Source organism: Cibotium barometz, chromosome 11 (assembly GCF_041138505.1).
Source record: "Cibotium barometz isolate CiBa-2024 chromosome 11, ASM4113850v1, whole genome shotgun sequence".
Classification (NCBI taxonomy): Eukaryota; Viridiplantae; Streptophyta; class Polypodiopsida; order Cyatheales; family Cibotiaceae; genus Cibotium; species Cibotium barometz.
Window position 1 is genome coordinate 7,691,128 of NC_141056.1, and position 12,800 is coordinate 7,703,927.

The window sequence follows — 12,800 nt, forward strand, 5'->3', positions numbered from 1 at the left end:
ATCTAGATTGAACTGAATAAGATCTGTCCCGTGGTGAGTGAAAAGAATCTTCCCACTGACCAATTCAACTTGCATGGGTTTCCCTGATTTCTGTTCTAAGACTAGCTTACGTAAGCATCCATGGGAAATGAATCAATGAGAACTGCCTAAATCAATCAAAAGCTTAAAAGGCTTACCCTGATACTCTGCTGGAGTATGGATGACTGAGAACTGACGGTTAGGCCCTTGGTTTTCAATTGCAGCAAAGATATGCCCTCTTTCCTCTTCTACTACATCTGAAATTGTGATCGCTCTGGCTGCTGCAGTCTGAGGCGGAACTCTTTCTCTTTGGTTGCCCCAGTTCTGGGAAGGAGTTCTGAGGTTACTCTGGACAGAGGCAGATGGCTGAGTTGGATTTCTTCTGGGGTTTCCCTGGCTTGGGCGAGACGGACCCTGATTAGACTGGTAAGAAGGGGTTGGTCTCTGAATTCGGGGTCCTTGACTTCCCTGTCCCCTTGACATGGCAGGAGTCGGGCAGTCTTTCAGCTGGTGACCAAAACCTTGGCATCCAAAACATCGGTTTTCACTTCTGAGCTTATCTCTCTGATTTCTTGAAAGAGGTGGGGTTCCTGAGAAAGTATTCTGGGGGAAGGGTCTTCCTTCACTTCGGAATCTTCCTGCATCCTGATTCTGGTTCGGGCCTTGCTGCCTCTTTGGGGGTGGAAAGTTTGAAGTACTTCCTTGGGTTTGGAATCTTTTAAAGTTAGAGGGTGTAGGCTTCGGCGGGACCTTTACTACAAAGGCCTTGGCAAAATCCTTTGCCATTCTTACTGCTTCGGCCATTGAGATAGGTTTGGCATTCTTGACTAAAGTATCCAATGGCTCGTTCATTCCCCGAATGAACCTGGCCATCAGCTGCTCTTCATCCAATTGAGGCGAATTTTTAAGGAGAAGGGCAAAAGCCTGATGGTACTCTTCAATTGTCCGGTTTTCCTGCTTTAGTTCCAAGAACTCATTCATCTTAGTTTCAAGAAAGCCTGGGGGACAAAACCTCTTTCTGAGGTAAGCCTTGAGATCGGTCCAGGTTTAGGTATTTCGGTCGAGATGGTTTGTCTCGCAGTGATTCCTCCACGTAACCCTGGCCGTTTCTACAATCTTTAACCTGGCGAGAGCCATCTTGCTTCTCTCATTAAAACCAGTTACATCAAAATATTCCTCCATGGCCTCAATCCGCTTTTCTACCACTTCACCTAACTGTTCCCCTTCACCCATGAAGGGACCAGGCTGTGATCTATGCAGGGCTTTGCGAACATCCGGATCTAACTCCTCGTCCATCAGTTAGAGGATCCGGTTGCCTTGCACGGGCTGCGCGCCTCATGACTCTGTCAAAACGAGATTTTTGTCAGTTTAACTTTAACAATAGCTTTATGATTATTTAATTTTTGAGCTTTGTTTTTAAACATATAATTATTTCATCATACAACTTACAGCAAGATTTACCCTGATAATTTCATCAACCATATTCATAATCATGAAAACAAAATGGAATTGTTTTCGCAAAATATCATTTATTATCAAAAGTTTTTAATATATACATAGAGCATCACGGCTCCCAAAAATCACTGCCTCAATCGTATTCGCATAAAGAAGCGAAACTGCGAAGGAGACATGCCATGGTACACACGATTCATTACACAAAGAGGTGCTGATTCTATTTCTAGGGATAAAGCGGCTAAGAAGCCTAAAAAATCGGCATGAAGTTCTGAAGTTTCGGGTGAATGATCAAAGAGTTGAACATGCTCAACAAGCCCTAGCCTTATCAGAATCATGGCCAAGGAAATATTTTGCCTGAGCCTCTGACGACGCTGTGACTGGTACTGACATTAATACACCGTCCTCCACAGAACCACATATACCGACGTCACTCAAGAGGATCAGGAAAGTAGAGACTCTCAAAATGGCGAGCGAGTCTCACTCTGCTCATTCGGGTCGTAGCAGAGTTGATGAGGTGATCAAATGCAAAAGCTATCATATCCTGACTCTGAGAGAGTCCAGGAATTCCAGATAGGTTCGAGGTATCCATCTATAAATTTCCAATTCAATTTATGAGTCTTTCAATTTTGAAGTTCATTCACATAGTATTAACAAGCGAAAAACATTTCTTTCTCCGATTTTTATTAAAAATTTAGGCAATTTTTGCTGATGTTACTTAAAGTTACAACAGTGCTCTGATACCAGCTATGAGGTCCCTCTGCCCCCTCCGCGCACTGGACTCCCGGTAGCTCATAGTAGCGGAAGCAGCCCCCTCATGCGCGGGGCAGGGTTTCTCACTCGGGGCCTCGCCTACAAATGTCCGGGCACGAGACTAGGCTGGTGGTCACTCCGAAAACTGAAACCGGGAAAATTTCCCATGCTCGGAAAGCGGGGACGATTCCACCTTTTTGAAGTTTCTTGACGAGTATTTCTAAAACGAGATCAAAATCTAAACTATCCTCCACCTGAATAAACCAGATAGAAGGAAACTATCACTGATATAATTTGATCATCTGAGCAATTCAACGCTTTTTTCCTAATCAAGATCAGGCACAGCCGTTGATCCACTTGATTGAGAAATTTATCAGGGAATTAACTAACTACTCGAATCCTGGCGTAATCCTAAGATTTTTTCAGTTTGATTATTAAAACTCCACTGATTCCAGCCTAACCCCATCCGGCCCATGGGTTAGCCACCACCCTACCACTGGAATCGGTAGAACCAAACAAGTACTCACCCACCCATAATTGAATGCCTTTCTTAACTTTAGCTTTAGAAAACAGATACGCACACACTCCTCTTTAAAACTTTAATATAAAAATAATCCATTGACAAAATAGATATGGTCACAGATTTCATAACTCGAAATTTTCATTTATTCCCTTGTTTCACAAAAACAGTACCACTCTGGACTCTCCGTTGGGACCAGTTGTCAACAACGAGATCCAGTAAACAGATTACAATAATCATTCCGTCAACATACATATATATATATCTTCCACGACATACGCATGGGTGTCCTAAGCACCGCAAGCCCGTGCATCGCCTGGTCAGAACCCTCCAGGATCCTCCTTAGGTGTCCTGGCACTTCACTCATCAGGGATCGCTTCATCGGCCCTTGCCCATCGTACCGGAAGCACATCATTTTTCACCATACCCAGGCTGGTCAAGACCTGGGCAGGTTTTTGTCGCGTGAGCTGTCCCTTGAACACTCCCCGCCAGCTGTTGCAACCGAACTTCCCTTAGATAAACACGTATGCCAAATGCTCCCTCCACAACCATGAATAAATCTTAAATCCGTATCCCAATACTTCTAGATCCAGGTCTGAATTCTAAACAGAATTTCTCGAATTCTGTTAACTTGATCCTCAGATCAAAATCAAAAGTCTTAACTTATTTTCAGATTCGGTGAGTGATTTGAGTGCATTTTTCGTGAACTAGGTACATCGTCATTGATTGAAACTAACGAAAGAATTGGGTCTTGGTCAATAGTCTGAATCAGAGTTTGAGTCTAGAAAGGTTCTTCCTAAACTATCTTTCTTGAAAGGTAATGTTTCAATTTCTCTTTTTCTAAAATTTCGTTCATTGAATATTTGCTTACAAATTTCTAAACTAAACATGAATTCCTATGAGGAATTAAATAATCATTTATCTCGATCTCCGACTTCGATAGTTTATTTGAATTTTCTCATTACTATCTTAGTGAATATGAAACGGTAGAATTTCCTCTCACAGATTATCTACTTATTCATTTTTCTAATTTTTACGAAAATCAAACAGAGGATGAAAGAGAACCCTTATTTAAATAGAAAAATTCTATATGCATCTATTTATGCATAAAATCCAATTCTGATGAAAGTCACACTTTTATCATGATAAAAATCATTTATGATGAAAATCACTCTTTTAATATGAAAGAATTTCTTTTATGCATACATTTATGCATAAAAATCATTTATGATGAAAATCACATTTTTAATATATATAAAAAATCTTTTATGCATATATTTATGCATACAAATCATTTATGATGAAAAAATCTTTTATGCATATATTTATGCATACAAATCATCTATGATGAAAATCACTCTTTTAATATAAAAGAATTTCTTTTATGCATACATTTATGCATAAAAATCATTTATGATAAAAATCACACTTTTAATATATAAAAGATCTTTTATGCATATATTTATGCATACAAATCATTTATGATAAAAATCACTCTTTTAATATAAAAGAATTTCTTTTATGCATACATTTATACATAAAAATCATTTATGATGAAAATCACACTTTTAATATATATAGAAAATCTTTTATGCATATATTTATGCATACAAATCATTTATGATGAAAATCACTCTTTTAATATAAACGAATTTCTTTTATGCATACATTTATGCGTAAAAATCATTTATGATAAAAATCACACTTTTAATATAAAAAAAATCTTTTATGCATACAAATCATTTATGACGAAAATCACTCTTTTAATATAAAAGAATTTCAAGTACGCATACATTTATGCATAAAAATCATTTATGATGAAAATCACACTTTTAATATATAAAAAATTCTTTTATGCATATATTTATGCATACAAATCATTTATGATGAAAATCACTCTTTTAATATAAAATAATTTCTTTTATGCATACATTTATGCATAAAAATCATTTATGATGAAAATCACACTTTTAATATAAAAAAATCTTTTATGCATATATTTATGCATACAAATCATTTATGATGAAAATCACTCTTTTAATATAAACGAATTTCTTTTATGCATAAAAATCATTCATGATGAAAATCACACTTGTAATATATATATATATATATATATAAATCTTTTATGCATATATTTATTCATACAAATCATTTATGATAAAAATCACTCTTTTAATATAAAAGAATTTCTTTTATGCATCCATTTATGCATAAAAATCATTTATGATGAAAATCACATCTTTAACATAAAAGAATTTCTTTCATGCATCCATTTATACATAAAAATCATTTCACACTTTTAATATATATAAAAAATCTTTTATGCGTACAAATCATTTATGATGAAAATCACTCTTTTATGATCAAAATAAAAATTTCAATATGCTTCCTTCTATGCATAGGAATTTAATTCTAAAGAAAGTAACACTTTTTTTAATAAAATATTTTTAGTAAGCATTTTTCTATACCTAGGATGAAAAATAACACTTTAAGAATACATATACGATGGGAATTACTCTTTTTGAATTAAAAAAAGTAAAACTTATTTTTCACAATTTTAGAAAATTTCACCATAACCTCCTTTGTATGGCTGACCATTTTTCAATTTTTATCTCTCTAAAATTAATTAGAAGTTCACCAAGAGTATTTAAATCATTCTAATGTAAACATTGTCTACTTATCAAAGGGAAACATTATGAAAAACTTAATTTTATCCATTAATCATTCATCTAGGATAAATAATGGTTGGATTAACTAAAGAAGAGAGGGGAATGCCTTTTTTCAATGAGGCATAACATCATATTCATTTTAGAGAAGACAAAAATCATAAAAAACCATAAAATGAATAGAAAAGAGAAGAATCTCCAACTTACATGGAGAATTTGAGAGCTTTCCTTTGGCTTTATGGTTTGAGGGATCTACTCTTGTATGAAACAAGAGTGGCCACCAATCTTCAGAAGAGGGAAGGTCAAAAACTAATGAATTATGAGTAAATTCACAGTTTTTGGCTCTTGGGAGAAGTAGGGTAACAGTGCAAAAACACTATTAAGCTTCAACAAAGGGGAAGGCTTCTATTTATAGGAAAAAGAGAGCTTCTAACCAAGCCAACTGATTCTAGAATTTTCCAGATCAGTTTGGTCAATTTTTGACCATTTTTGGGTCAGTTTAGTCCACTTTTTGGATCTAGTTGAAACAGGAGAGAGGAGAGATAAAAATATCTCATTATTTGGGAGTTTAAAACTCTCCCACACATGTGAAATAGGCACCTCCTTCATGAGGGGAATTCCCCTATACTGAGGTGTCAAAAATGCATCATTTCTTCTAAATATCTCTCTTTTTTAACTATTAACCTTGTCCTTAGTCAACTCTTCATCTTATGTGAGTATTTACTTATTTTTGGAGGATTTTCCTTTTATTCTTCCATTTATCTCCTCCCTACATTTGGATGAATCTTATTGGTCCATAGGAACCTTAATTTAAAATTTTTCGGAAATCTGGACCCTTAGGATAAGGCCTCTTGGACAGATTATACTTGATTTCTAATGCACCTTCTGAAAATCTTTTTGAACTTCTGTTTCGGGGGAACTTATTTTAATAAGAAGAGATATTTTCCATCCAAAAATATTTAAAAACTGAATTATCACTCTCTAGAAGATTTTCTCTCTCTAGGCAAAAACTGGTAGAAACAAGATCTTTTATATTTCTGAAGAGGGATTTGATTACAGGGGAAGATGCTGGACATCTTGAGAGGCTGGGGAAGAATCTTACATATGACAATGGCACTGCTCTGCTATTAGATTTGGTAGGGACCTCATTACCTAGCATTTATAACTGTTTTTTTAAGCTAAAGCCATATCAATCGGAGTTGCCAATGGTCAATCTCATGTACGGGAATGGCATCCTTCTATGCGCTCGCTAGTAAGATACTAGCGAGTGACGGTTGATTTCTTCTTTAATAATGTAGCAAGATTGAGAGGATTCTGCCACCATCGTTCACAATTAAACCATTCATATGTTGTTATGAATTGTCCATCCATCCATGTGTTGTTACGAATTGTCCATCCATGTGTTTATTAGGAGGATTATATTTTTTGTTCTTGAGGAGGATGCTCGTGTAAACAATGTCAATGGGCATGTGCATTATTTTTGATACAAGCTAAATGATCAGTTGTGGATGGATTTCCATGAGTGGGTGTACTCCCATGTGTTTATACTAACATTTTAGTTATTTGGTATCATATTTTTATTATCTTGTGCCTATTTCTCATGATCTCATTGGGATTGATTGATGTGACCAATTGGTTGTTTAACTAACATGGGTTATGTTTGTGAGTTTTAGGTTATGAGTTGTATGAGGGTATCGAGACAGAGGTGTCGCACAATGTGAGGGTACCAATTGAGGTGTCATATGGATGATAGATTGAGAAGTGGTGTGAATACTCAGATCTAAATAATAAACACAATATTTTGTGACACATGCGATGACATTGGAGTATTTAATTGATATGCTATTTGCATAGCCTAGCATTATTGTAATGTGCATGTGTGCACAAGCTGATTTATTATAGCTGCTAGGCTCATGTGTATATAATGGTTGGGCAAAGGTTGTTATTTTTGTTGATATATTAGAACACTAGACAAAGGTTATTTTTGTAAAGAAATCCCAAACTTGGAAAAGATGCTATTTACGACTCCAAGGACATTTCATAAATATGATTTAAATACCACGTGTGGAAAGAGGAGGCAAACTCGTCGGGGGGGAGATTGCACCCTATGTTTTTGCCTTGGTTTTTTATGAATATTTCCTACCTTATCTATGGTTTTGAGAGTTAATCTATGCTTGTTTATCGCATGTCTCCTTGCTGGTATCTAATTTGAGTTTACTTAGAGTAGAGATCCTAACATGTGTCTAGGGACGTGTATAGTACATAGTATCATCATCATCAAGGGAGACTAGTGTAGCCATATTTAAGTTCTTCCATTCACATACATGTTTGATGGGGGGCTGGCCCCATGGGAACACATACATCACTATGTATAAGCTGTAATTTCTAAATTGATCCATCTTTTAGAAATGATGCCCATTGTATCTCACCTAAAATGCACTCCTCACATACATGTTTGATGGGGGCCTCAAGCTTTGGCAACTCTGGCACCATCTCTTACCTTTTAAGGTGCAACAAACTACCAAAATTTAAGTGACCAAAGCAGGTATGACATAGCTCTGCATCACTCAAAACACATGTGGTAGTAACTAAATAACCATTATGTGCCTATCTCTCATACCTGTAAAACCCATGGTTTAGAGTACCAAATACCATAATAATTTCTCCATCACTCCGATCATGAACTGTACACCTGTCTCATCACTTCGGCCATGAGCTATACACCTAACACATCAACAAATTTGATCACTAGGCCTGCCCTAGCAATGGGTAGAGACCAGTAAAAAAAGTTCTTTGAGTGATTGTCCCACCATTTTTAGCAGTGAGAACAACCTTACCAACTCCCTTTATTGGATACGAGAAGTTGTTTGCACATGTGACTGTTTCTCCTTTATGAGCAAACTAAAGTAAGGAAAATAAATCACTATGAGAAATAATGTGCTTGTTAGCACCACTATCAAAGTACCAGACATGTTGATCTATATACATCATGGATATAAGGATCATAACTATAGTACACAATAAATGCCTAATCATCATGTGCATAGTTCGCTAACTCCTTCTTTTTAGTACATAGTTCGCTAACTCCTTCTTTTTAGTACATAGTGCTGATGATGCGCCTGACTCTTTCTTCTTATCCTTCTCTAGCCTTTTTATGAATTCATTGATGTAATGGATTGGCTTAAGACAATAGTTGAATTTGTCTTTCTTCTTAGGCGTATCACTTCCTTCTCCGCATCCTTTCTAAAAGAGTGTTTCTAGAAGAAAGGGCTAATTCTACCTTTGGCTTATAGCCAGTTTTGCCTTTACCTTTTTGATTGACAGAGAAAATGTTCTTGCAAGAGCACTACAACCAACTCATCAAAATTAAGGGCATCGGGAGACAAAGTGTAGATAATAAACCTTGGTATGAATCCAGTAGAGCTCTGAGAACAATAAACACCAACGAACTGTCCGGATAGGCCTCATCAATACATGCTAGCTACTCCTTGAGATCTTTAATCATTGTGAGGAACTCATCTATTAAATCTCTCTCATTCATATGTTCAAACTCTATCTGCTTATGGAAGTAAGAAAATTCATGCCTCATCACGCACTTGCTAATGCGTATCTCAAGCATGCTTCACAGTTTCACATAAGCGAATATGAGAAAAATGCTTGTTGCTATGCTTGATGGTTTGCAACAACAAGCACAATAAAAATCACATCTCAAGCATGCATTCTTATATGAGAAATAATGCTCCTTTTCATTGAAAATGCCACTAATGCATGTGCATGTACATCCTTATCATCCCACTTGTCTTGTTCCACTGTGGGAGGTGTAGAGGCGGATGCCACAGTTAAATTAGAACTAGTATCATTGTCCAAAGTACCTATACTATGTTGTTGCGCTAGTGAGATAGGGCATGCCTCAATGCCAATAACAATATTCCAAAGCCCTTTGGTGGCAACCAATACATGGTGCATCATATAGGACCACAACGGGTACCTGGTTTCGTCAAAGCTTATCCTCATTGGAAAGCATACTAAATATATCATTACTTTTGCAATTCTGCCTATAAATAACTAATCTTGGACACAAAATGCAAATTTCCTAACTATTTATAGGTTATTGAATGTAACAAAATGGCTGGCCAGTACATGATTGATGATGATGGATACATGTAAAGTGTATATAAAATTAAAGTATAGAGTGTGGAAATGATACTTAGTAGGAATGTAGAAATTGATAATGTTGTTAAAGCTATTGTAGATGAGCTCAAAGATGCGATGTTGAAGATGAGGACAGCATTGTCTACACACCAAATGGTGCTTCTGCTATGAAGAATACCCAAAATCAAACAAAAATAGTTCGAACTAACATTTCCCTAGATGCCTCTGGAAACCTTACAACATGCAAATGAGCCCTGAAACGTGCCTAAAATGCTCTGAAATACAAAAATAATGATAATAATCGTTAATGTAGAAAAGAACACTATAGGGTATATCTTCTCCACTAAGAGGATAGGTCAATCTGAGACAATCAAAAGAGTAACTCTAGGAGAAGATGAGAAGGGGGTCAGAGTTAAGAGAACCTACTCTGATACTAATTGTTGAGTGGAGATCATACTAGCAAGCAAGAAGAGATAGATGGAAGTACAATACTCAAAGTAGATTGATGAGAATGAGTGAAGTACAAGTGAAGTAACATGATAAGGTCACTTACACACACTCATAACGATTGCATACATACGCTCAGGTGTAAAAAACCTCCTAAAGAGGGAAAAATACCCCAACCCATTATTAGCTTATGTCCACACATCACTACCATATAAATGGCTATAGTGATGACCGTGCATGTATGCACTTAAAGAGAGAGCCTAGGTGCCCTATGAAGTCCCTAAAATAGTTCTAAGTGTGTCTAAGTATTCAAGATTTCCTTACTCAACAACTCAAAAAACAGTGTATGGCCAAAAAGTTCAAGAGTCACCCATCTTAGTTGTGTTCTTGAATAGGCACAATTAACTTTTTAGAATGGGGTACCCCAAAACGTGGAGATTTTCTTGCGAATACTTTATGCGGGACTTTGAGGTGTGTTTGTTTGAGATATGCTTTCCTCCAAGCCTTTTGAGATAAATTCCTCGTCTCCCCAAGTCCACTTTCAGGGGGTGTCTCAAGTCTCAACTTTTTCCCTCTTCTCACCTTCCATGTATGTGGAGGATGTCTTCCCACTTTTTGATGCCTTCTTTTGGCCTTCTGATCTCCATTCTTTGAGATGTATAAAGTACTATTAGAGGTGTGGCCATATACTACTGTTGGAAATGATCGCATATACAATCTAACATCTAACTAGTCCCTAACATGCTTTAGAAATGCAATCTAGCATCTCTAACATACTTTCGAAATGCACTCTAAATGCATCTAACTAGTCCCTAACATGCTTCTCTAAATGCATCTAACCCAGGTAGTCCCTAGCATGCTTTAAGAGTTTTAAAAACATAAAAAACTAAACAACATATTAAATTAAAACAAGGAAAAAATTTTAAAAAAAATGAAAAAACATATTCTTCCCCCCTTCTTTATTGTATCACCGAATATATTTTGTGGACACACCACTACTCCACAGTCTCACTAGACTATGGAAAGCTCTAAAGAAAATCAAAGAGGCTATTGGCTACCATCCCCAGGCAGCATGCACCAAAGATGTCAAGGGTAAGAGATGAGGGAGCTGCTCTACCTCCACTCCTCATGTCATGGGGGGAACATTTACCCAAGAAACCATCTCTAAAGACTATCATAGTGTGTGGCAACTCTCGATGTCATGTTTCCCACACTTAATCTACTATCACCTCAAAGTGGCTCACTCAATGGGTAGTGCACACACCTCTCTCTCGCACACCTATGGTAGCTACATAAGCATACATATAGGGTAGAGAAGCATGAGAAAGACTCAATTTGGGTAGGACACACTTCTCTCTCACACACCTATGGTAGCTACATAAGCATAAGGACGAAGTAGAGAAGCACGAGCAAGACTCAAGACTCAATTGTATAATGGGAGAGTGTCCTTGCATTATGAGAAACATTGAGTTATATATAAGGCCTTATGTGTTAATACACAATTAAATTGTGCCCACATAAAAGGCTCATAAGTGGCCTATTGCTTACATAATATTTCTTACATAATGCTTAATCTCATAATGCATATTTCAAATACATTATTAGGAAATTTATCCAGCTTGCTACCACATGCTCTCAGCGTAGGAATTGCCATAAGTATTTAGTCAAATCATTACAGCTAAGATGTAGATATGGGCACACCATTGCTTCATAGATTTGCTCATAACTTGATCATACATCCTTTTGGTATGTCCGTCTTTGCTCTTTGGTGCCGAATATTAGTAATAACATGTGTTAATGCCAAAAATGTGTTAACACTAGCTCATACCCCAACCCATTACATCATGGATGGCAAAAATGTATACCCTATTACAACAAGCCACAATGTAGCCAAGAGGTATACACACATCAATTTGTTGGGAAAGAGAACATTGCTACAATGTTTTCAGAGCCAGGGACCTCACCAAGTGAATGAGTATAAAGATAAGAAAGGAGTACACCGCTTAACTAGTCCTTATGTGTATGCTTTGTGAACACATGTATAAGGACTACCCCTGATGAGCATCCTCATCTAATCATGGGGGACAAGTTGAATGTATGCTCATTAGAGACTTGCCATCGTCTTTTTTTCCCTTGTGATAGCGATCACAGAGCAACTACTCATCACCCAAGGAGGTACCCCAATGCATGTGAGTGGCCACCATCATCATCCTTTGAGGAGGAGATGGTTGTGGTGAGGAAACAACCTGCCCAAGGAAGTTGGTAGAGTATCCTAATCCCATAGAGGAGAATGGAAGCTAATTAAGAATGGGTAAAAGCCTCTTAGGTGCGGATTAAGGCACATATTTTGAAGGAGATACTCAAGCAATCTTGATTACATGAATTCCTCTTATCTAGGACACCAATTCAACAAAACTAGACCAGAGACCCAAGGAGGACAATTCTATGGACATGTGCGTGGGCACATAAGGAATGTTCTTGGCTAAAGGATGGGAACATATATGGAGCAATCTTGATTACACGAATTCCTCTTATCTAGGACACCAATTCAACAAAACTAGACCAATTCCTCTTGTCTAGGACACCAATTCAACAAAACTAATCCAAAGACCCAAGAAGTACAATTCTATGGAGATGTGCGTGGGCACATAAGGAATGTTCATAGCTAAAGGATGGGAACATATATGGATATTGGTCCTGGAATAGTACACGGCTAGAGGTCAACACATATGTGGATATCTTCTCTAAGTACATGTGGATATCTTCTCTAAGTACATGTGTGTATATGT